Source organism: Schistocerca serialis, chromosome 11 (genome assembly GCF_023864345.2).
Source record: "Schistocerca serialis cubense isolate TAMUIC-IGC-003099 chromosome 11, iqSchSeri2.2, whole genome shotgun sequence".
Classification (NCBI taxonomy): Eukaryota; Metazoa; Arthropoda; class Insecta; order Orthoptera; family Acrididae; genus Schistocerca; species Schistocerca serialis.
The window spans coordinates 112,457,171-112,483,125 of NC_064648.1; positions in this window are offsets into that span (position 1 = coordinate 112,457,171).

A 25,955-nucleotide genomic window follows, 5' to 3' on the forward strand; every position below is an offset into this window, starting at 1 on the left:
TAGAAGCAGTTGCTCTAACTCTTTGTATATTGGTTGAAATTTAGATTTAACCCATATGAGTCTGACCAGTTGTTCAAAGTGATGCAAATTTGTCATCAGTTGTTGTATCTATGTTGAAGTCAACACATATGACTAGCTTCTCAAATAGTTTTTTAGTTTTTAATTTATATAACAATGTTTCATATTATCTAAGAATACCAAACTTACATGGTACCCAGAGATATTATATATACTGATGGTTAATATGTTATACACTTGAGTTCTATACAACTACTTTTAAATGCAAGTTCTACAATTAGTGGCCAAAATTCTGTCTGATTTTATAGACTACCAAGTGTTGAACTGGTATGCAAGAGCCACCATACTCGTTACCTGTTTAACAGTTGGAAGCCAGTTTGTAGCATGTAAGTTTATTAAGAAGACATATTTTCTATTTTAAACCATTGTTCATTTAAACATACTACATTTGTTAATTGTTTCATACTATCTAATACAATTTGCATATTATTACGCTTGTTGATCATTCCTTCTGACTGACCTCCAATGTTTCATACTATCTAATACTATTTGCATATTATTACGCTTGTTGATCATTCCTTCTGACTGACCTCCAATGTTCAAATGTATAATGAAATTACTACTGTTTACATTATCAGACAGAGTGTCTTTAAAAACAGTTTTTTTAACAACTGTTTTCACACATTATTTCTTGATGGGCTTTGTTTGCATACTCTTACCACATCAATTTTGGCGTTGTCTGTGCATGGGAAACATGCATTCTCATACCTCTTGTCATCAAGAAAGTTTATGTTTTTAAACTTCAGACAGTAGCATTTTAATTTGTGATTTGTTTGTTGAATTTCACTAATCATGCAAGACCAGTCTACCAAATCAAATCTCATAGGTGGATTCATACTACTAACATTTGTATTCAACAGTGACTGCAAGATAACTACCAATTTCTCGTGTAAATAATGCCATAAGGCCATGAAACACCATAGATGTAAGACGCGGAGCTGATTGCAAAAAGAAATGGTTGAATAATGTCATACGTTACAAGGAAATGCACCTCATTTCCAAGAACTATGACAGTTCACATGTTGTAATGTTAAAGATATTACACGAAGAGGAAACTATTATAAGAAAATGTAAAATGATTGGTACGTATATAAACTACTGGCCATTAAAATTGCCACACCAAGAAGAAATGCAGATAACAAATGGGTATTCATTGGACAAATATATTATACTACAACTGACATGTGATTACATTTTCATGCAATTTGGGTGGATAGATCCTGAGAAATCAGTACCCAGAACAACCACCTCTGGCCGTAATAATGGCCTTGATATGCCTGAGCATTGAGTCAAACAAAGCGTGGATGGCATGTACAGGTACAGCTGCCCATGCAGCTTCAACACGATACCACAGTTCATCAAGAGTAATGACTGACGTATTGTGACGAGCCAGTTGCTCGGCCACCACTGACTAGACGTTTTCAATTGGTGAGAGATCTGGAGAATGTGCTGGCCAGGGCAGCAGTCGAACATTTTCTGTATCCAGAAAGGCCCGTACAGGACCTGCAACATGAGGTTGTACATTATCCTGCTGAAATATAGGGTTTCACAGGGATCGAATGAAGGGTAGAGCCATGGGTCGTAACACATCTTAAATGTAACATCCACTGATCAAAGTGCCGTCAATGCGAACAAGAGGTGACACAGACGTCTAACCGATGCCACCCCATACCATCACACCGGGTGATATGCCAGTATGGTGATGACGAATACACGCTTCCAATGTGTGTTCACAGCGATGTCGCCAAAAACGGATGCAACCATCATGATGCTGTAAACAGAACCTGGATTCATCTGAAAAAATGACGTTTTGCCATTTGTGCACTCAGGTTTGTCGTGTGTTCCCCAGGGAAGTGTCCTGGGACCTCTGCTGTTCCCGATCTATATAAATGACCTGGGTGACAATCTGAGCAGTTCTCTTAGGTTGTTCACAGATGATGCTGTAATTTACCGTCTAGTAAGATCATCCGAAGACCAGTATCAGTTGCAAAGCGATTTAGAAAAGATTGCTGTATCGTGTGACAGGTGGCAGTTGACGCTAAATAATGAAAAGTGTGAGGTGGTCCACATGAGTTCCAAAAGAAATCCGTTGGAATTCGATTACTCGATAAACAGTACAATTCTCAAGGCTGTCAATTCAACCAAGTACCTGGGTGTTAAAATTACAAACAACTTCAGTTGGAAAGACCACATAGATAATATTGTGGGGAAGGTGAGCCAAAGGTTGCATTTCATTGGCAGGACACTTAGAAGATGCAACAAGTCCACTAAAGAGACAGCTTGCACTACACTTGTTCGTCCTCTGATAGAATATTGCTGCGCAGTGTGGGATCGACGGAGGACATCGAAAGGGTGTAAAAAAGGGCAGCTCAATTTGTATTATCTCGTAATAGGGGAGAGAGTGTGGCAGATATGATACGCGAGTTGGGATGGAAGTCATTAAAGCAAAGACGTTTTTCGTCGAGGCGAGATCTATTTATGAAATTTCAGTCACCAACTTTCTCTTCCGAATGTAAAACTATTTTGTTGAGCACAATCTACATAGGTAGGAATGATCATCAAAATAAAATAAGAAAAATCAGATCTCAAACAGAAAGATTTAGGTGTTCGTTTTTCCTGCTCGCTGTTTGGGAGTGGAATGGTAGAGAGATTGTATGATTGTGGTTCTATGAACCCTCTGCCAAGCACTTAAATGTGAATTGCAGGGTAGTCAAGTGATGTAGATGTAGATGAGTACACCATCGCAGATGCTCCTGTCTGTGATGCAGCGTCAAGGGTAACCGCAGCTGTGGTCTCCGAGCTGATAGTCAATGCTGCTGCAAACGTCGTCAAACTGTTCGTGCAGATGGTTGTTGTCTTGCAAAGGGGATCGAGACGTGGCTGCACGATCCATTACAGCCAAATGGATAAGATACCTGTCATCTCGACTGCTAGTGATACGAGGCCATTGAGATCCAGCACGGCGTTCCGTATTAGCCACCTGAACCCACCGATTCCATATCCTACTAACTGTCATTGGATCTCGGCTAACACAAGCAGCAATGTCACAATACGAAAAATCGAAATCGCAATAGCGTACAATCTGACCTATATCAAAGTCGGTAGGCATTTCTCCTCCATACACGAGGTATCACAACAATGTTTTCTCAGGCAACACCGCTCAACTGCTGTTTGTGTATGAGAAATCAGTTGGAAACTTTCCTCTTGTCAGCATGTTGTAGGTGTCGCCACCTGGGCCAGTCTTGTGTGAATGCTCTGAAAAGCTAATCATTTGCATATCACAGCATCTTCTTCCTGTCGGTTAAATTTCGCGTCTGTAGCACATCATCTTCGTGGTGTAGCAATTTTAATGGCCAGTATTGTATGAAGGAAATACTTCAATATTAAAACTAAGAGGAGAAGAAAGTTTTGGGAATACTTCGAGGGTGAAGATTAACAGAAATTTCCTCATGGTGTGTGAAGTTTGGTGAATAGGGATACAAAGCATGCAAAAGTGCTTAAAACTGATTTTATGAGGGAATAGCCAAGCCCTTAAACACGCAGTGGGCACTGATACAGGACTGTGTACTTGTTAATGGTTCAAATGGTTCAAATGGCTCTGAGCACTATGGGACTCAACTGCTGTGGTCATCAGTCCCCTAGAACTTAGAACTAATTAAACCTAACTAACCTAAGGACATCACACACATCCATGCCCGAGGCAGGTTTCGAACCTGCGACCGTAGCGGTCTTGCGGTTCCAGACTGCAGCGCCTTTAACCGCACGGCCACTTCGGCCGGCACTTGTTAATGCTACCGAGGCATGCAACCTTCAAGGAAGCGGAAACGGACAAACATAAGTCTTGAAACAACTGTGTACCACCCTCTGCACGGCAACAGCATGTGGGCACATATACCAGGACAAGCTAGAATAAAAATCTTGAGGTCGTAGGATCACATACACGTGGTCTGAATATGCAGTGCAATCATCTTGAAGAGAAATGATGGTGTGGGGTCTGGGAGGTGGCACATTAAGTGCACATCACTGGTATCTATTTATACTAGGCACTGTAATGAACCAAGAGCCACTCTGAGTAGTTTTGAAGCTGAGTTGGCTGCAGTCAGTCAGTTGTCTTGTCACAATTCTTCAGTAGCAAACAATGTGGAGGAGACATTGCTGTGCCATGGAGGATGAGCAGTGCTAGTAGCAATTCAGTATAGTGCCTCAGGTGGACTTTTTGTAACAGTACATCTCTCTATGGACATTAATTCCATCCCTTACCTGTAACCTGCCGAGTTCATTAACCGAGAAAAACTTAACAGTATTTTGCTTATTGTATTCCTCTTTCAGGCATTTCAGCATCTGCTGAAGGGGCCATGAGCTCTCCACATAGTTCTGCAGTCACAGGTAATTGTCCTGTTTTCAGTTCCACCTCCAGGACGTGACATTTCTTGATTATACATGAGCTAGATGTTTTGAAACAGTTATTTTTATCCACTTTTAAACTATTTTGCGATTGTGCTCTAAAGCAGCATATTTAATCTGTAATGCTTCAGTATCACCCTCCAACACCTGAATTATTGAATCCTTGTTTCTAATAATGATAATACCGGGTGATCAAAAAGTCAGTATCAATTTGAAAACTGAATAAATCACTGAATATTGTAGATAGAGAGGTACAAATTGACACACATGCTTTGAGGGACATGGGGTTTTTATTAGAACCAAAGAAATACAAAAGTTCAAAAAATTTCCGACAGATGGCGCTTCATCTGATCAGAATAGCAATTATTAGGATAACAAAGTAAGCCAAAGCAAAGATGATGTTCTTTACAGGAAATGCTCAATATGTCCACCATCATTCCTCAACAATAGCTGTAATAAAGGAATAATGTTGTGAACAGCACTGTAAAGCATGTCCAGAGTTATGGTGAGGCATTGGCGTCGGATGTTGTCTTTCAGCATCCTTAGAGATGTCAGTTGATCACAATACACTTGCAACTTCAGGTAACCCCAAAGCCAATAATCACATGGACTGAGGTCTGGGGACCTGGGAGGCCAAGCATGACAAAAGTGGTGGCTGAGCACATGATCATCACCAAATGACGCATGCAAGAGAACTTTCACGTGTCTAGCAATATGGGGTGGAGCGCCATCCTGCATAAACATCGTACGTTCCAGCAGGTGTTTATCAGCAAAGCTGGGGATGATGCGATTCTGTAACATATCTGTGTACCTCTCACCTGTCACGGTAGCAGTTACAAAATCAGAATCACACATTTCCTCAAAGAAAAAAGGCCCGATAACGGTAAATGTGGTAAATCCAGTGCATACCCTGACTTTCTCGTCGTGCAGTGGAGTTTCCACGACAGTTCTAGGATTTTCGGTAAACCAAATTCTGTTGTTGTGGGTGTTGACAGACCCTCGGAGTGTGAAATGGGCTTCGCCGGTCCACAACACGTTACTCAACCAATCATCATCTTCCGCCATCTTTTGAAATGCCCATGCCGCAAATGCCCTCTGCTTCACTAAATCGCCAGGTAACAGTTCATGATGCCGATGAATCTTGTACGGATAGCATCGAAGGGTACACCTAAGTGCCAACCAAACAGTAGTGTATGGAATGCCGTGCGGCATGCGACTGCATGAGTGCTGACTTCCCCGTGCACAGTCGAACCCGGTACAGTCTCCATTTCTTCCTGAACTGTCTCAGCAGCATTACGCCTTGTGCTCGGTCAGCCACTATGGGGTCTATCGTCTAAACAACCCGTGGCTTCGAACTTCAAAATCATCCTCGCCACAGCTGCATTTGTCAATGGACCTTTACCCATTTGAATCCCCTTCCTATCGCAATAGGATCGTAATGCTGAACTAGCACATTCCCCATTCTGATAATACAGCTTCACTAATAGCGCCTTTTCAGGTAACGTCAACATGCTGCGACTGCTGGTGCATCTGATTCTCTCTCTCATTACAGCTCCTTTTATACACGATTGTCATGCACACTCACTGACGTTTTGCTGTCCAGCGCCATCTGTCGGAATTTTGTGATTTTTTTTTTTTTTTTTTTTTTTTTTTTTAATCTAATAAAACCCCATGTCATTCCAAGCATGTGCGTAAATTTTTACCTCTCTATCTACATTATTCCATGGTTTTTTAAGTTTTCAAATTTATACTGACTTTTTGATCACCCAGTATACTATCTTCTCATGTTTTTGTTACACAAGCATCACACAATCATGAGTAGTACAGAGTTACCAATTTTATGTTTATTTTTGAACAGTTTTTGTGAAACCACCATTTACAACATTTCCATTGGATACCTTTCGTTACATTGTATATTACAATTACTACTACATTTTGCTTTGCTTATATTGGAGCAATTTACAACATTTCCATCAGTGCCATCACGAAAAAGCCAACTAGTGAGATAAAGTATTAGGGCATTAATGGCATCACTCTTGCACGGATGCAGTCTTACCTCCATAACAGCAAGCAGAGGGTCTTGCTACAGACTGTACCACAGGCACGAAAGCAGAATGGAGGAATTTAACACGCAAAGTGTCACATGGATCATTATAAGACCCACACTTCTTTTTAACCTCTTCCGATGACTTTAAAGGGCTGTTTGAAATTGTAATGTTTGCTGATAACACAAGAATGCTAATCAGGGGTCCAAACTCAACACTGGCAAACACAATGCAGGACCTTATCATGCATATAAGTTATTTGCAGCTAACAGTTTATATCTTAATTTCACAAAGCCACACATTATGAAATTTCAAACAAACAACAAATACTTTTTAGCACCTCAAGTACATATTAAAGGTCATACAGTGAATGAAGTACAAAACATAAAATTCCATGTGGTCCAGAAGGCTGAAAGTCCAACTGGAGTCAACACATGAATAAACTAATGAAGAAGCTCAGTTCAGTACATTATGCACTTACAAGCATCTCCCATTGTATTGACGTAAAGACGAGAGTGTTGGTTTGATTTGTATGTTTTGCCTTCCTGCTGCCTTATAAAATTATCTTCTGGGGCAGTGCACCTAAAGTACATAAGATCAAACAATGGGAACTCCAGGTAGGAATATCAACAATGTAGTGGTGTTCTATCACCCAACTTCCACAGCTTCTTGGTCCATCTGTATGCCACTCCTAATCCCAACACGTTGCCACAAGGATCCTATCTCTGTGCAAGACCCAGGTGCAAGATCTGCCCAATACATCCACACACTACTTCCTGTTGCAGTCTTGTCACAGGTTTATCCTATGCCATCAGGGAATGGGTGACCTGAGAAAGCAGCCACGTTATATATCAGCTCTGCTGCAGTCATTGCACAGGTTTTTATTATGCTGTGACTACCAACCAGCTGTTCATCATGATGAACAGCCACTGCCAAACTGGGGCACAACATGCAGCTGAACATAACATCTCAATTTCAGTGGCTGCTTCAGTACGTCAGCCATCTGAATCCTCTTTCCCACCACCACCTTATCTAAACTGTGCAGGTAGAAGTAATCCTTGCAACACATTCTTCGCTCCCATAGTTATACCGGCCGCAGCCTACAGTAATGTACTGTCCCCACACCCTCCAACCAACAGTCTCCACCCCTTCTGTCCTATCACCTCCTCCCCATTCTTGTCTCCCACCCTCTTTGTGGGCTCTCTGCTAACAAACCTGCCCATCTTTCCCCCCTCCCTCCTTTCCCTTTTTGCTGCGTTGCCTCACCTCCCCATTTCCATGCCCCACAGCCTTCCAACACTGTGCCCGCTGGCGTTCTAGTCCCTGCACACACTGGTAGACAGCGTTCCTGTCTCCCCCCACACATACACTGCTATCCCTTCACCTTCCCTGCCCCCTCCAGACTGCTGCCCCATCCCACATGATATTTGCATTCAGACCTGAGCAACCAGAGATGGCAGTCATGTGTGCATGTGTGTCTGTGTATATAACAGTCTGGTCATCTCTCCTTTAAATAGTGTGAGAAAGAGCACTGCGGCTGCTTGCACAGAGGATGAACTGGAGGATGTGCTTATTTTTTTAAATTTGGAATCCCTACTCCTGTGCCCATCACATCAGGTTTATCCTATAGTCAGGCAATAATAACGAGCGTATGGCATCGGTGGCCGGGAGACCCCTCGCGAGGCGGGTCGGCTGCCGCTCCACAAGTACTTTAATGCCACTACGGCAACTTCTGAGTGAATGATGATGAAAGACATACAACACCCAGTCATCTCGAGGCAGAAAAAATCCCTGACTCTGCCGAAAATCGAACCCGGTACCCCGTGCGCGGGAAGCGAGAACGCTACCGCAAGACCACGAGCCACGGACTATAGTTGGGTAAAAACACATTACCATTGATTAAAAAACCTTAATAAAAACATCTATTATTTGTAAAGTGATTTTAACAGTGTTTTTAACAAATGGTAAGCCGGCTGGTGTGGCCGAGCAGTTCTAGGCACTACAGTCTGGAACCGTGCAATCGCTACTGTCGCAGGTTCGAATCCTGCCTCGGGCATGGATGTGTGTGATGTCCTTAGGTTAGTTAGGTTTAAGTAGTTCTAAGTTCTAGGTGAAATATGCTGACTATTTTTATATACTTGAATTTAGCGTATTTCGTGACAGTACTTACTTTTTCGTGAAATGTTTATACGATGATCTTTGACTTCTTTTTTGTGTTGGCTTCAGTCGTTTAGTGAAAGTATGATTCCATAATGCTGTTTTGTTGGCTGTGGAAATGTCCTGGTTCAATGCGTTTGCCTCATTTTTGGTGCTTCAAATACCATTTCTCCGAATGTGCTTTCTTTTTGATGTTTATATAAAAAAGTAGTAGAAGAACTCATTTTTGCTGGTCACTTGCAAATTATTATAATGGGGACCTGTACATTGTTCCACCATCACACACTGAGAGTTCACTGCTGACTGACTACTGTCAAAGACGACTCCAGCGTCAAAGACATTTCACACAACACACAAGCCAGTCTGTTTGATATTCTTCGTCACATCTACTAATATTAATCAATATGCTGTCACTCTTGAACATATAAGCAAATTAGCATAAAATAAGGCAAATTACAATTCACAAAAAATATTCTGACAAAAATGTAAGGAAACATTTACAACCTCCCTCATTGGATTTGGTATCGAGAAATCCGGTAGAAAATAACACATCTCCCAGATCCATTACAGAGGGGACTGATGACCTCAGAAGGTAAGTCCCATAGTGCTCAAAGCCATTTGAACCTTTTGAACAAATGGTAAAAACACTATTTTAAACATTCCAACCCTGAGTAGTATTCAGACAGACAGATGGAGATATGCAAACAAAAAGGCTCCATGGAAACAGTATTAACTCTTTTGATGGTTTCTTAAAAAAATTGAGCTTTTATGGATATATTGCATACATTAAATGTCATTGAACCTTTATTTACTTCAGAGCTGAAAGATAACATTGTCTGTACCTTCTTCTGAACCACTTCGTCATATAGCTTTTCATTATAAGAATGTGTATGTTCACTAAAAGAATTCTTCTCAGCAACCTTCAGCTTAGCTTCCTTCCACAAATGGTGAGCTTCTTGCTTGCACTTGTGCTTAACATACGTGATGTAAAAGTTCTGATACAATTTCCAAGTTGATCACAATAACATTGGCTTCATATGCATTGTAGAATATCATGACTAACCCACTGACACACTGTGATTTCAACCAGCATGGCAGGGAACTCCTCAAATGAAATCAGACACTTGTGAGGCACTTGGTTAAAATCAGGGAACCCCAGGCATGCACACACATAAAGCATTCAGTTCAGTTCAAAAAGGCCATAAAAACCAACAGGCACTTTAATATTGTCTGTGCTTAGGATTTTATAAAACAAAATGTTATCCATTCTAATAATGTGTATTCCTAGAATTAAAAAGTTGATGTGAGATTTTTGCTGTCACGCCATTCTATATTTTGAACTCTCATAATTAATGGATGATACCGTATGTACTTTCAGCAATATAGTAATAGATATGTTGCTACTTCCCATAAAGATGACATGTCAAGATGGATGCAAACAGGCACAGTTAAGAAGACACTTACACATAAGCTTTCAGCTACAGCCTTCATCAGAGGAAGAAAAAACACACCATTCAATTACTCATGCAAGCACACATCGTGCCCACATGACTACCAACTCCATCAGGTCCGCAGCTCGTGGTCGTGCGGTTGCATTCTCACTTCCCACGCCCGGGTTCCCGGGTTCCATTCCCGGCGGGGTCAGGGATTTTCTCTGCCTCGTGATGACTGGGTGTTGTGTGATGTCCTTAGGTTAGTTAGGTTTAAGTAGTTCTAAGTTCTAGGGGACTGATGACCATAGCTGTTAAGTCCCACAGTGCTCAGAGCCAACTCTATCAGCTTAGGCTGGAGTTGGCAGTCATGCATGCATGAGGTGCACTTGCTTGTGTGAATGATTAGTGTGTGTTTCTCTTTCTTTTTCTGATGAAGGCTGTGTCTGAAAGCTTATGTGTCAGTGCCTTTTAAATGTGCCTGTCTGCAACATTCCCAGCTAGAGGTTGTATCTAGAGTCTTCAGAGGTGAAAAGTTTCAGCTGCAGTCATGCAGCATGAAGGAGTGCTATGAAAAATTTGGGAACATGTGCACTATGTTAAATGTTCAAAACAACAAGACAATAGAGAACATAAAATGTTCTTAGATTTGTCTGCTAATGATGTGGTATGTAATGGCAAAACATTTAAATCATGGCACAGTGTGTTTGTCAGACATAAACACGAAATTTGTGGTATTTTTCATGAACTAGGATTGTTGACGGAGCGCTAAGTTCCAAGAAATACTAGGGTAACTCTATTCCCATTGATGGCACACAGCCACAACTTTCGTGTTTGTATATCTACTCTTATGTGTAACTGTTTCTGCACTTGAGGAAGAAAAGTATAGAAAGGTAGTAATGTAGCTCTAACGTATTCTGAACCAGAAGTGGGTAGCAATGGTAGTAACATAGTTATAGTCAATGAAAACCCAGCAACTACGAGGGTTATTCCAAAAGTAAGGTCCGATCGGTCGCGAAATGGAAATGACTATGAAAATCCGATAAAGCTTTGCACAGATATGTTGGGTAGTGTCTCTAGTATAACCCCAGTTAGCATCATGTCGCTCTTCTCATTTCTGAGCTCGCAGTGAGTGCATAAAGATGTCTAGAAAATAGTGTCTGCCGCCAAGTACGAGGGCCTGGTGAGAAATTTCGCCTGAAGCTATGCAGCCAACATTACATAACTGTCGTGCTGTTTCGTCTTCACGACAATTCTCAGCCGCATTCTGCAGGGGCAATGAAGATGCTCCTGCATCGTTTTCAAATGGAAATGTTAGATTACCCACAATACAGTCCGCAATTGTCTCCCCCTGAGTTTCATCTCTGGTCACATGAACCGCTGTCTTTGAAGACAACATTTTGACACAGACAACGAGGTGTAGGCCAGCGTGGAGAATTGGCGGAAAGCACTGGCGGCTGCCTTCTATGATGAGGCTATTGAAAAGTTGGTACAACGCTATGACAAAAGTCTAAGTCAGAACGGCGACTACGTAGAGATGTAGCTGAAAGGTGTAGCTAATTGTTACAAGTAAAACATTTCTGATGTTCACTGTGGTTTCAATTTGGCAATCAATCGGACCTTACTTTTGGAATAACCCTTGTACATGCACAGTTCTTGAGTCAACAGATGTTGAAACGTCTACTCCAAGGCTCTCCACAATGAAGAAAGTGAAACGGAATGATGAATCTTGATCTGCAGTTCAGTTAATCACAAATACACTACACGAATATAATGATAATGATGATGAAATAAACATATATTTAACTCCAACATTGTGTTCTGTACACACAGATACATCTTTCAACATGCAAAGTGCTTTATTCTACACATTGTATCTGCAACCTGATTGTGGGGACATCATTCCTGAAAAGGATCTCCTCCTGCAATAATATCCTTTCAATAGTGATCATCTTCACATACCACCTATAAAATCCATTATGCACTATGTGCCATGTTTTGCTTTTCATAGCTCAAGTTTGGCAGCTGTGGGTAAATGTATCTTGTTTCCATAACATGAAGTATAATGAGTATGCGATGCATGTATACCAAGAAGGCATTATGAGGAATGAGCAAATGAACTGTGTGACTTCTCATTTGATTAAATAAAAGAATACCTATCACAAGATGTTTAAGAGCTAAGGTTGTTTTGTGACAGTTGCATTGGGAAAATAATAATCCCTGTATAATTTGAATGTGTGCATCTTTGAAGGGCACAGAAACATTTTTAAAAAGTGGAACAGTTTTTTTCCTATTTGTGGGAATTTATATACTGTATGCAACATGAAATTTTCCATGGTGAAACAGGTAACCAGGAGAGTTGACAGTATGAATACAGTGAAAGAATATTGAGAGATAGTTGCCAATGCTTCCAGAAATCGTAAGTTCACTGTAAATCCAATGGAAACTGAAGCCATCTACAACTTCCCTAAGTGGTGGCCAACATATTTCTGCAAAAGGGGGGACTGCCAAATGAATCACAAGGTAGACATATTTCAGAAAGTCAAGTTTCAATCATGTTGCTTTATGCATCTTCAGCATAGTCAGTTACAGTCAGGTTCTTATGAATACATAGGTGGTTTACAGAAGCATACATTCAGTCTTTCATTTTCTGGGAGTGTCTGCTGTTTTTAATTTTGAAAAGGCTGTTAAGAGAAACAACATTTGACGTTTACACAATTATATTCCACATGAATATAGATATTTCTATGATTTGATGAAATGGTCAGTATGTAACACTGGTGCTGCTGGTGATGATGTTCAACGTCACCAATGAAACCATTTTGTGTATACATTGATTAGATGTACAAAGAGAGAGATGGGGAAACTTAGCAATGGCAATAACAGCAAAATACCATTTAAAATATAAGTATTTCTACGATGACTTGACAAAATGGCCTGTATGTAACAATGCTGCTGCGGATGATGATAATGATAAACATTATCATGAATGAAACTGTTTTGTGTGTACTTTGGTTAGATTTACACTACTGTGAAAAGTATGAGTAAAAAAAGGTAATGTACTCTGACACCTGAAAACCAACTGCCCCCCTACTGACACTACTCTGAATTGTTTGGTTTCTTAACAATAAAAGTTCTTTGAAAGTATTGTTCGGCAGAGCTACATTAATAACAAATGTGATTTTTAAAATTCAAATTGTAAATTTAGTATCAAAATTCTGCTTGTGAAATGTGACTAACAATACTTGATACAAAATAATTAATGTCAAGTTAATTAAAAAGGAAACTTTGATGCTAACATATTTTTTTTGAGTATTGTACATAATGCAAAAACAGATTGTGAGTTTCAAATTTTACATAATAATCTTGATTTGACCAAATGATCAAAATAATAGTTTGCTTGTGACAGGAAGTTCCAGAACTCATCATTACGGAATTAATTGCAATGAATTTGATTTGATTTTTATAGAAATATACTCTCCTAAGCGTAACTGCAATTTTCAGTGGATCGGAATGAGATTTTCACTCTGCAGCAGAGTCTGCGCTGATATGAAACTTCCTGGCAGATTAAAACAGTGTGCCGAACCGAGACTCGAACTTGGGACCTTTGCCTTTCGCGGGCAAGTGCTCTACCAACTGGGCTACCCAAGCACGACTCACGCCCAGTCCTCACAGCTTTACTTCTGCCAGTACCTCGTCTCCTACCTTCCAAACTTTACAGAAGCTCTTCTGCGAAACTTGCCGAACTAGCACTCCTGAAAGAAAGGATATTGCGGAGACCACAGCCTGGGGGATGTTCCCAGAATGAGATTTTCACTCTGCAGTGGAGTGTGCGCTGATATGAAACTTAAAGTTTGGAAGGTAGGAGACAAGGTACTGACAGAAGTAAAGCTGTGAGGACAGGCCGTGAGTCGTGCTTGGGTAGCTCAGTTGGTAGAGCACTTGCCCGCAAAAGGCAAAGGTCCCAAGTTCGAGTCTCGGTTCGGCACACTGTTTTAATCTGCCAGGAAGTTTCTTTCAGTGAATCAGTTAGCCAGAAATTTACCAAAAGCACAAATTTTCACGTGTTATGAAATAATTTAATTTTGACAACTTATTTCCCATTTAATGACTGAACTAATTTTAACACTAACACTTCTACATGATTATTGTCTGATAGTTAGGGAAATGAAATAATTAGGTTTCCTGTAAATTTCGTAAAATCTATGATTGAAATAGGATACATGTGCACTAATTAAAGATTCCTCTTATTGTATTTAAATAAAACTGTAGATGGCTAAATGGGTCTGTCACATTTTATATATATTGCGTACAATGCTATTTTATACAATGCAGAGCATCAAAAGTCATATTTTAACAATTGCAATACTGTGAAATTTACATAGTATAATAAGTAACAGGGTGCTACCGAATACTTCATATAAGGATCCCTATACTGCTTACCACAGAGTGCATAGTTTTTTTTTTTTTTCATCAGTCTACTGACTGGTTTGATGTGGCCCGCCACGAATTCCTGTCCTGTGCTAACCTCTTCATCTCAGAGTAGCACTTGCAACCTACGTCCTCAATTATTTGCTTGACGTATTCCAATCTCTGTCTTCCTCTACAGTTTCTGCCCTCTACAGCTCCCTCTAGGACCATGGAAGTCATTCCCTCATGTCTTAGCAGATGTCCTATCATCCTGCCCCTTCTCCTTATCAGTGTTTTCCACATATTCCTTTCCTCTCCGATTCTGCGTAGAACCTCCTCATTCCTTACCTTATCAGTCCACCTAATTTTCAACATTCGTCTATAGCACCACATCTCAAATGCTTCGATTCTCTTCTGTTCCGGTTTTCCCACAGTCCATGTTTCACTACCATACAATGCTGTAATCCAGACGTACATCCTCAGAAATTTCTTCCTCAAATTAAGGCCGGTATTTGATATTAGTAGACTTCTCTTGGCCAGAAATGCCTTTTTTGCCATAGCAAGTCTGCTTTTGATGTCCTCCTTGCTCCGTCCATCATTGGTTATTTTACTGCCTAGGTAGCAGAATTCCTTAACTTCATTGACTTCGTGACCATCAATCCTGATGTTAAGTTTCTCGCTGTTCTCATTTCTACTACTTCTCATTACCTTCGTCTTTCTCCGATTTACTCTCAAACCATACTGTGTACTCATTAGACTGTTCATTCCATTCAGCAGATCATTTAATTCTTCTTCACTTTCACTCAGGATAGCAATGTCATCAGCGAATCGTATCATTGATATCCTTCCACCTTGTATTTTAATTCCACTCCTGAACCTTTCTTTTATTTTCATCATTGCTTCCTCGATGTACAGATTGAAGAGTAGGGGCGAAAGGCTACAGCCTTGTCTTACACCCTTCTTAATACGAACACTTCATTCCTGATCGTCCACTCTTATTATTCCCTCTTGGTTGTTGTACATATTGTATATGACCCGTCTCTCCCTATAGCTTACCCCTACTTTCTTCAGAATCTCGAACAGCTTGCACCATTTTATATTGCCGAACGCTTTTTCCAGGTCGACAAATCCTATGAAAGTGTCTTGATTTTTCTTTAGCCTTGCTTCCATTATTAGCCGTAACGTCAGAATTGCCTCTCTCGTCCCTTTACTTTTCCTAAAGCCAAACTGATCTTCACCTAGCGCATTCTCAATTTTCTTTTCCATTCTTCTGTATATTATTCTTGTAAGCAGCTTCGATGCATGAGCTGTTAAGCTGACTGTGCGATAATTCTCGCACTTGTCAGCTCTTGCCGTCTTCGGAATTGTGTGGATGATGCTTTTCCGAAAGCCAGATGGTATGTCACCAGACTCATATATTCCACACACCAACGTGAATAGTCATTTTGTTGCCACTTCCCCCAATGATTTTAGAAATTCTGATGGAATGTTATCTATCCCTTCTGCCTTATTTGACCGTAAGTCCTCCAAAGCTCTTTTAAATTCCGATTCTAGTACTGGATCCCCTATCTCTTCTAAATCGACTCCTGTTTCTTCTTCTATCACATCAGACAAATCTTCACCCTCATAGAGGCTTTCAATGTATTCTTTCCACCTATCTGCTCTCTCCTCTGCATTTAACAGTGGAATTCCCGTTGCACTCTTAATGTTACCACCGTTGCTTTTAATGTCACCAAAGGTTGTTTTGACTTTCCTGTATGCTGAGTCTGTTCTTCCAACAATCATATCTTTTTCGATGTCTTCACATTTTTCCTGCAGCCATTTCGTCTTTCCTATTTATTTCATTCCTCAGTGCATAGTACACTGGGTCAAACTTTTTGTCATTTAAGGTTCATTAGGCAGCAATGAGCCCAGCGAGCACACACGTTTAAGTACCCTATCTGGTGGACAAGTGTGTCAGCACTACCGACAGAGATGTCTAGTTGAGCAGCAAGGTGTTTGATTGTGATTCACCAATAACCTCAAATGAGAGTGTTGCACGTTCCAATATTGCAGAAGTCTCAGCTGCGTGTGTCTTGCCGGCCAGCATGCAGGAGATCGGACAGGTTTGCCCGACCTTGTTGCAGTGACAACAGATGCCTCTCCTAATGACTCACTGTGCTTCTGTTCTATGTAGACATTCTGCAAGTGCCTACAAATATCTGTGATGCTGCAGTTTTCCACCAACAGAAACTCGGTGAAAGCTCTCTGCTTGGAACATACCTCCATTGCAGACACCATTTTGAAGGCAATGTAGAGCACCACTACACATTGGAACTTCATGAAACTATACGGGCAGAAGCAGGGATTATTCCACAATGCCCCACAGCAAATTCCACTTTTTTTTCAGTTGAAGCTGGCCAAGAAAAAAAAAGTGTTGCATTACTTATTGAATGCCCCTCAAATAAATATTTGAAAATATCACTCACTATGTGAAGACAGTGTAGTGTGTAACTTTGACAGAAATATGACCTTAGCTTTGCAATCATTTAAATAAGAAGATTACTACACATCTTTGATAATATGTCAAACTGTGGCCACTTTTTCTTAACTGTTACGTTCACATTCCCTATCACCTTGTTGTTGTGTGCCAGTGAGTAAGCCTATTGATGCATATTTATTTCACCATTTTGCAGTTCCATAATCCTTGCCATGTAACTGGTTTAGTTTAATTTCTCTTTACTCTTTCATCACCTTCTTTATAACCTCAAGCTTGTGTGCAGCATTTGTTTCATCACATTCCACTTTATTCCTTCTCACTGATCATGCATCATATGACATCCATTTCCTTAATTTTCTTGCCTTCAATTTCTGGGTCCTGTTCTTCAGTATTGCTGAACTTGAAGCTTCATTCAGTGATGTAGTCATGTCCTGTCAGAATCTGGAAATTATAATTATAATGTTAGAGGTAGCAGTTTATTCTTGTATGTGTTGTATTTACTAAGACTGACTACATGAAGGTGACAATTTATCAAATACCAGAAGCGTAGAGTTGTCAACAGACGCATGGGGAAGAATGAAAGTTTTGCTTGCTTGTGGATAAAGTTATCACAAGGCAAGGATTATCCTGGACTGTCCTCATTTTAGTTCTGTCCAGAGATTGCAAAAATGTGTAGAGTTTGAGAATTTTATGACTAGTGAGGATTTCTTTTAAAATTTTGGCCTGTATGTCTGTCACTGCATTTTTAACCATAATCTTATGGCCATGCCTTCCTCAGCCATTTTTAGGGAGATGTGGCTACTGGTTCTGCCCCAGATTTTTACTTAGCTATTTGACAACACAATAGAGCAATGTGTTTATGCAGTTTTCATACGCCAAGCAAATTGTCTACATATTTTTGATCATTTTATATCTCTTCCTTTTCTGTTTGGTTACTTACCAATAGGCAAAATAAAGTCTTGTGTTTAATGTTTACCTGCAAATGGGATACAAATTTTTGAAACTGTGTAGTGACAGTAACAATGACAATTTTTATTGTGCACTGTATACTCAACAGTTTTCAGTCACTCATAAAAGAACGAGTGGTATTACAGATCTCATGAAAACAGTTAAATGTAGGAATACTATCAAAGTGACTGCTTCACCAAACTGAAGATATTTTTCTAAAGCCAAAGACAGAAATAGTAGTGATGTGTAATGTGCTGCTAAAGAGGCTACATTTTCATACCATGCTGCTAGACATCAACTCAGTTTCAGAACATCACACTGCATGTCTAAACTTGTTAACCTAAAATTTTCATTAGCTAGGACAAAAACTGAGAGAAGTAATGTTATGTCTAATGAGAAATTCAACTGAATAAATGAGGTGTTCACAGTTAAGACTTAAGTAATATGCCCCGGGTTGGACCCAAAATATTTGGCATAGCTACTTTTGCACAAATACTTTAAAGAGGGTAGAACACATACATAAGCACATGTGCATTGACAATGTAGCTGCACAGGTTTGTGTGTTTGTGATACACATCAAACAGAAGGGCTTATAGATGTGCTGTGTCTTCTGGTAAAACTGCAGGATTGTAGACACAAAAGTAGAATAGATTACAGTAGATGATTGGAGTAGAATTCAGATATGCAGAGTGTTCAGAAATTACCTGTTAAAGACTTCTAGGACTTACAGAGGGGAGTGGGTAGATAATATTTTGAATAGGAACCCATGTCCAAAAACATACTGTTTCCATGCCACAGCTATTTGAAAACGTGTTTGGTAGATAAGTATGGAACAGTGTAGTCATCGTGGGAGGGTGGTTATGTCAGATCGCCATATGACATATGATGTCCATACAACATCCCGGATGTGTTTTGAGCCTCGTTTATGTGTCTGTGAGTGTCAGAGCAACATGACTGAGCATACATTTGCAGCATACAACAACACGATATACTCCAGAATGGTAAAGCTCTCAGTGATGGAAGAGGTGCTCGTCGCCTTTACCAAGATTATTGTCTACATCTGACTCCACTATATATCCTTTTTGTACAAGTACCTAATGGCTTCACGAAAGGGTACCTTCACCATCAGTAGGCATGTCGGTGTTTCTTCAAGCAGGTGCCAGACACTCGAAATGGAAGAGGCAGTACTGCATCACATTAAAAACAACCCGTCAACAGCTGCAAGACTGGGTCATGCTTAATCAAATGGCTCTGAGCACTATGGGACTTAACATCTGAGGTCATCAGCCCCCTAGAACTAAGAACTACACTACTGGCCATTAAAATTGCTACACCATGAAGACGAGATGCTACAGATGCAAAATTTAACAGACAGGAAGAAGATGCTGTGATATGCAAATGATTAGCTTTACAGAGCATTCACACAAGGTTGGCGCCGGTGGCGACACCTTCAACATGCTGACATGAAGAAAGTTTCCGACCGATTTTTCATACACAAACAGCATTTGACTGGCATTGCATGGCGAAACGTTGTTGTGATGCCTCATGTAAGGAGGATAAATGCGTACCATCACATTTCTGACTTTGATAAAGGTCGGATTGTAGCCTATCGCAATTGCAGTTTATCGTATCGCGACATTTCTGCTCGTGTTGGTCGGCATCCAATGACTGTTAGCAGAATATGGAATAGGTGGGTTCAGGAGGGTAATGGGGAACGCCGTGCTGGATCCCAATGGCCTGGTATCACTAGCACTCGAGATGACAGGCATCTCATCCGCGTGGCTGTAACGGATCGTGCAGCCACGTCTCGAGCCCTGAGTCAACAGGTGGGGACGTTTGCAAGAGAACAACCATCTGCATGAACAGTTCGACGACATTTGCAGCAGCATGGACTATCAGCTCTGAGACCATGGCTGCGGTTACCTTTGGCGCTGCATCACAGACAGGAGCGCCTGCGATGGTGTACTTGACGACGAACCTGGGTGAACGAATGGCAAAACTTCATTTTTTCGGATGAATACAGGTTCTGTTTACAGCATCACGATGGTTACATCAGTGTTTGGTGACATCATGCTGAACGCACAGTAGGAACATGTATTCAGCATCGCCATGCTGGCGTATCACCCGGCGTGATGGTATGGGGTGCCATCGGTTACACGTCTCGATCACCTCTTGTTCACATTGACGGCACTTTGAACAGTGGGCATTACATTTCAAATGTGTTACGACCCGTGGCTCTACCCTTCATTCGATCCCTGTGAAACCCTACATTTCAGCAGGATAATGCACAACTGCATGTTGCAGGTCCTGTACAGGCCTTTCTGCATACAGAAAATGTTCGACTGCTGCCCTGGCCAGCACATTCTCCAGATCTCTCACCAATTGAAAACGTCTGATCAATGGTGGCCGAGCAACTGGCTCGGCACAATACGACGTTCACTACTCTTGATGATGTTGAAGCTGAATGGGCAGCTTTACCTGTACACGCCATCCAAGCTCTGTTTGACTCAATGCCCAGGCGTATCAAGGCTGTTATTACGACCAGAGGTGGTTGTTCTGGGTACTGATTTCTTAGGATATATGCACCCAAATTGTGTGAAAATGTCATCACATGTCAGTTCTAGTATGATATAATTGTCCAATGAATACCCATTTATCATCTGCGTTTCTTCTTGGTGTAGCAATTTTAATGGCCAGTAGTATACTTAAACCTAACTAACCTAAGGACATCACACACATCCATGCCCAAGGCAGGATTCGAACCTGCGACTGTAGCGGTCATGCGGTTCCAGACTGAAGTGCCTAGAACCACTCAGCCCATGCCTAATCAATTACTTGTAAATGTGGTTGCATTACCAACATGTTTTCAAATGGTTGTAGCATGGAAGTGTTAAATTTCTGGATATGAGTTAAAATTCAAAATATTATCTACTCACTACCCTCTGCAAGTGCTAGAAGTTTGTAACATCCTGTTTATAGATCAGGACTGGTGATGTTTTCACAATACTCTATGAAGCTCTCAATTGCTAGTAGAATCTCCTTACTGAATAAATTAAAATCCAAGATTAAAGCTTAGGTCTTTTAAGTGGGGAGGAGGTGGATGTACAGAGAAAGGTCATGTGATCTAATGCTAGTATTCTTAAACTTGGCAACTATATGTGTGTAAAATCTTTTCCACTCCATTGGCTGGCGGGTACAGCAATCATTACAACTTAATTCAAAAAGAAAACAGTCTCGTTTGCAAAATAATTATTATTTAATAACGCATTTCACCCTTTTTTGGGCCTCATCAAATTATGTAGTATTCTCCAAACAAGCATTCATCCAAAAGTGTGTGGACCTTTAGCACACCAGCATCTGCAGACATCTGAGGATGCTGTTGTATTCAATGCCCACCCCTGGCTCATACACTTTTTGACAAATGCTAATTTTCAGAATACTACATAACCTGACAATGCCCCAAAAGGGTGAAACATAGTGTTAAATAATCATTATTTTGCAACCAAGACCATTTTCTTTTTGAAATATCTGTTTCTTGTCTACATGTCAAAGTCTGTGTGCTTGTTGCACATACAAGAAGTAGATTCTCAATAAAACTGCACAATGAAAGCATTTCACACAGTAGCTGCTGTGGAGACCAAGATTAGCTTACACATAAATAAACTATATATACATAAGCAGCAACATTTATAACATCAATGGGATACAAGTGAAGTGCAGGAGGTTTTAAAAGGAATTGGGCAATATAACTAAAACAACTAGACCATTTATGAAATCATAGTATAGGATGATGTACTTCATAAAAAGCATATATCATGATTCTAATTTCAGTCCAGCACTATAGCAGATAAAAGTTCAGGTAAAATTTCAGCCACCTCATCACTACACTTTTCACTATCTCCTTGCATCCACATAATCCTGCTACCATGGCACAGTCCCAACTATCTGAAAGTAATTTTTGACATTATCCTTGACTGCCATAATATTTATAGCTGGATTACTTTCATGTTGCTGTAGAATGGCTTTCATACCATCTGTTAATGAACTGTTGCTCATGTGTATTTGAAAACACCACTGAGGATTTTGTTCCAAAATAAAATTATGCAGAACACAGCACTCAACAATGTCCACACCTGGAACAAAATTTACTGGGTTGAACAGAACGCCAAGCTTACTTGCCATCATGCCGAGAGCATTTGTGGGGCCTGTTTGTGCCCTCCTAAGACGACAGACCTGCAGTGGAGCCCAAAACCTTGGTTAGATTGGATGGTGACTGTTTCAGGATTGACAATGCCAATGAATGTGAACATCTGAAATTTAGGTCACAGTGACACACTGAGCATATCGTTATGTTGTTTTGTGCAATATAAACCAGGTGTTTGCCTCATAACTTACCATTTCAAGCTAAGCATGTGGATGGCTTCCCGCAAAGTTTTAACTAATGCGACTAAAGATGCATGGAAAGAAGCTCAGGGTGAACACGTATTGTACTCGTTTAACAGGATTGCTGCTGAAAAGGCCTATCGAGTCTTATGGTAACTGCAGCAATGTAGTTAGAAAATCTGTTAGCAGCAAACATAAGGAGATCCAGCAGCAAATCCTGTGATTATTGGAGTTAGGTGAGGCACTTGCTTAAGGTCAAATTCAGATGCATTAATAAGTGAAACTGACTGATATTCCCAGTTAATCTTATAAGAATAGAGCAAAAAGGAGAAATTAATTTGCTTCATTGGAATATGGGGGATAAAAGACAGGATAAGTGAGATGCTAATTTGATCTGGAACACTTAGTAGTTGGAAGGAAATTGAGGCCATACATCTATCTGAATAATCACAATGGTAGAAAATCTTTATGTAAGTTGTTATTTATTATATGTGTATTCACGTAGAGAAAATATGGATAGAGGAGGAGTTGAGGCATTCGTAAAAAAATGTAAATAATAAAATGTAGAAATAAGTAACTTATGTTTAGATCAGGATGTAGAAGCATATGCTTGTGAGTTTGTATTGGGAACTGTTATAGTTGTTATCATCACATTATACTGGTTCCCACAGGGAGATTGGAAAATAATGCATGAATTATTTTGATTGCACTGTCTGTCTAACATAAACAGAGATTAACTATTTATTGTAATTTTATTATAAATTTCTTTAAGGAATCTGACAAAAGTGATAAAGCATTGTTAGCCACTTGTAATTTAGTATCAGTCATAAGTTTCCTTGTCCAAGTTGCATACAGAGAATTTATTCATACAGGTGGAAGTTATAGAAACACATGCTTATCCCTTGGTAAAATGATTGTCAGAACATGATGCACAGTCATATTACATAACCTGCCTCCATGTGCAGTTCAGAAATATTCAAAGGAAACAATGAGGCTGATTAAAGATGGGGAATTTTAAAGAAAGCTTAAAAATTCCAAGGTTACAAATAGCTCTAAACACAGCACATCTAGTTTGTATTCATGTTTAAAGAAATTTTCAGGAAAAATTAGGGAGTCATCAAACAAACCTTCCATCTTCACAGGTTATCAGAGGATCTTAGCAACAAGAAAGGGTCATGTAAGAAATATGCATTTGTAAAGAAAGCCAGGAGCATGCACATTTTTCTGAAATTGATGTCAGACAAAAAATCAAATCAAAGGGTAATATTGTAAAAAAAAAATACACAGAGTAACTATGGGAACATTGTAAAAGACTGTGCATAAGCAGTAGACTTTTTAGTTATCAGTCGTAACAAAAAAAAAAAAAAAAAAAAAAAAAAAAAATAAATTGAGAAAATAATTGAAAATAAAGCAATAAAGCAAAACACTACCACAAAGAAGTGATATAAAGGACATTTAGTGAGATAGTAAGTAATCTCACATCCCCATCTAAAATAAGGAAGGTCATTAGGCCTCCATAATGTAAAAATTTGTATAGGAATGATGATATCTCAAATAGTACAGTAAAATGTTTGGCTCCTGTCATATCCAGTGTTCTAGGTCATGTGCATTACGCATCATTTATACATCATTTTTTTCTCAGCCAGATTAACATACACCTTTGTTGGACCTCTCTATAAAAAGGGTAACTCCAAAGATCTCAATAACTACCATGCAGTGACATTCATAATATAACACTCTAAAAAAATTTGAGAAGGTAATGTATTCCAGGGTTGGCACCAACCTGTTGGGTAATGGTATACTTCGCCAATCACAGTTGGGATTTACAAGGGACAGTCTACTGAGACATTTACTGAGCACATGATAAAATCTAAATGATAAAATAATGCCAGATAGGATCTTCCATGACTTATTGAAGGCATTTAATTCATGCAGTCATAATGTTCTGGTTGAAAAGTTAAGCTGCCATGGAGTACATACGTCATCACATGCTTTCTTTAGATCTTTTTTTAAGAAACAGAATGCAGGAACTATGCAAGACTCCCCAAGTAATGCAAAGAGGTATGCCACATCATCTGCATGGTGTAAAATTGCAGTGGAATCCCCACAATGTTTTATCACTCATCCACCACCGTTTTTGTTCTGTGTTAATGATCTACCAGTTTATTTTAATCAAAAGGCAGAGTCAGTCCTGATTTCCTATAACACATGGGCTGATATGAAAACAAGCAAAGAAGTATCAACCGACAAAAGAGTAAATGTTTTTTGAAAGTTGCCTACTGGTATTGCAGAAATGGGCTAGCTTTAAACATAGAAAACATTGCCCATCTTGTCTTATATTGCCAAAAGTATCCCAACTCCTATTAACCTGGAAGACCAATGAGAAATAATAAAGAGGGTAGACAGTTTCATATTCTTAGGTGTGCATATTGATGAAACAAGCTGGAAAAACACTACAGTAAACCTGCTAAAATGTTTAGCTTAATCCACTTTTGCCATAAGAATAATAGCCAACATTGGAGCCATAATAATCAGTAAGTAAATGCATTTTCATTCATTGTGTCTCACAGGACAACATGAAGATCTTATTTGAGCAAAAAGTATTTACTGTACAAAATAAAGTAATTCCAATATGTGGGGTTCACATACATACATCTTGTGGAAATCTCATTATGCAGCTGTGATTATTAGCCACAGTCTCACAGTACCCTAATTTATTCACTTGTGATAATTGTTATCAACATTCAGTGTTTGAGGGTAATAGAGATGTACACAAGCACTACACTAGAAGAACAAATTATCTTGATTACCCAGCACTGAATCTGTTACACAGAATGGAGTGAAGTGTGTAGCTATTAAACTCTGACAATCTACCTGTGGAAATAAAATGCCTGGCAGATAGCAAAACTGTTTCCAAAGACAGTTTAAAGATGTTTCTCCATAACAACTCCTCTTCGACACAGAGGAATTCTTATATAAAAATAGCCATTTAAACTGAGAGATACCTATAATGGCAAGCATGAAGCCACTATATTACTTCTTATTTTATTTTTTAAATATATGTTCAATTTTTGTTCAGTTCACATTTTCCACATTATAATGTTTATTGTGAATTTGATCAATGGAACACAAAACTAACATACTTTACCTTTGTAGCAGCTAGCCTCATAAGCTAATGTCCATTATTTTATTATTTAGATATTACAATGCTCTGTCACATTCTTCTTGCAATTTCATACCTCCAGTTACATCTTCATCTAGTCACTCTTTTCTTTGAGTAATTTTGTCTTCAAGTTCTTACCTCTTATAGAGTTGCTCTATGCACTCATTCCACCAATCAGCTTCCCATTCTTTGCTTAGTACTGGCTTCTTATCAGAGTCCTCGATTCTCAGTTTTAGTCATGTGTTCTTTTAGTTCCTTGCATTTTTCATCTCGCCAGTCCTGCTTAGCCATTTTGCTCTTGCTGCCGGTCTCATATCTGACTATCTGTATTCATTTCCTGCCTTTTGTATGCCACCAAATCTACTGTGGCAGCATGCAGATGAATTGTGCACAGTACAGGGGCAGTGACAAAGACTCTAGTGGCTACACTACCATAGAAGTGCAAGATCCACTCTGAA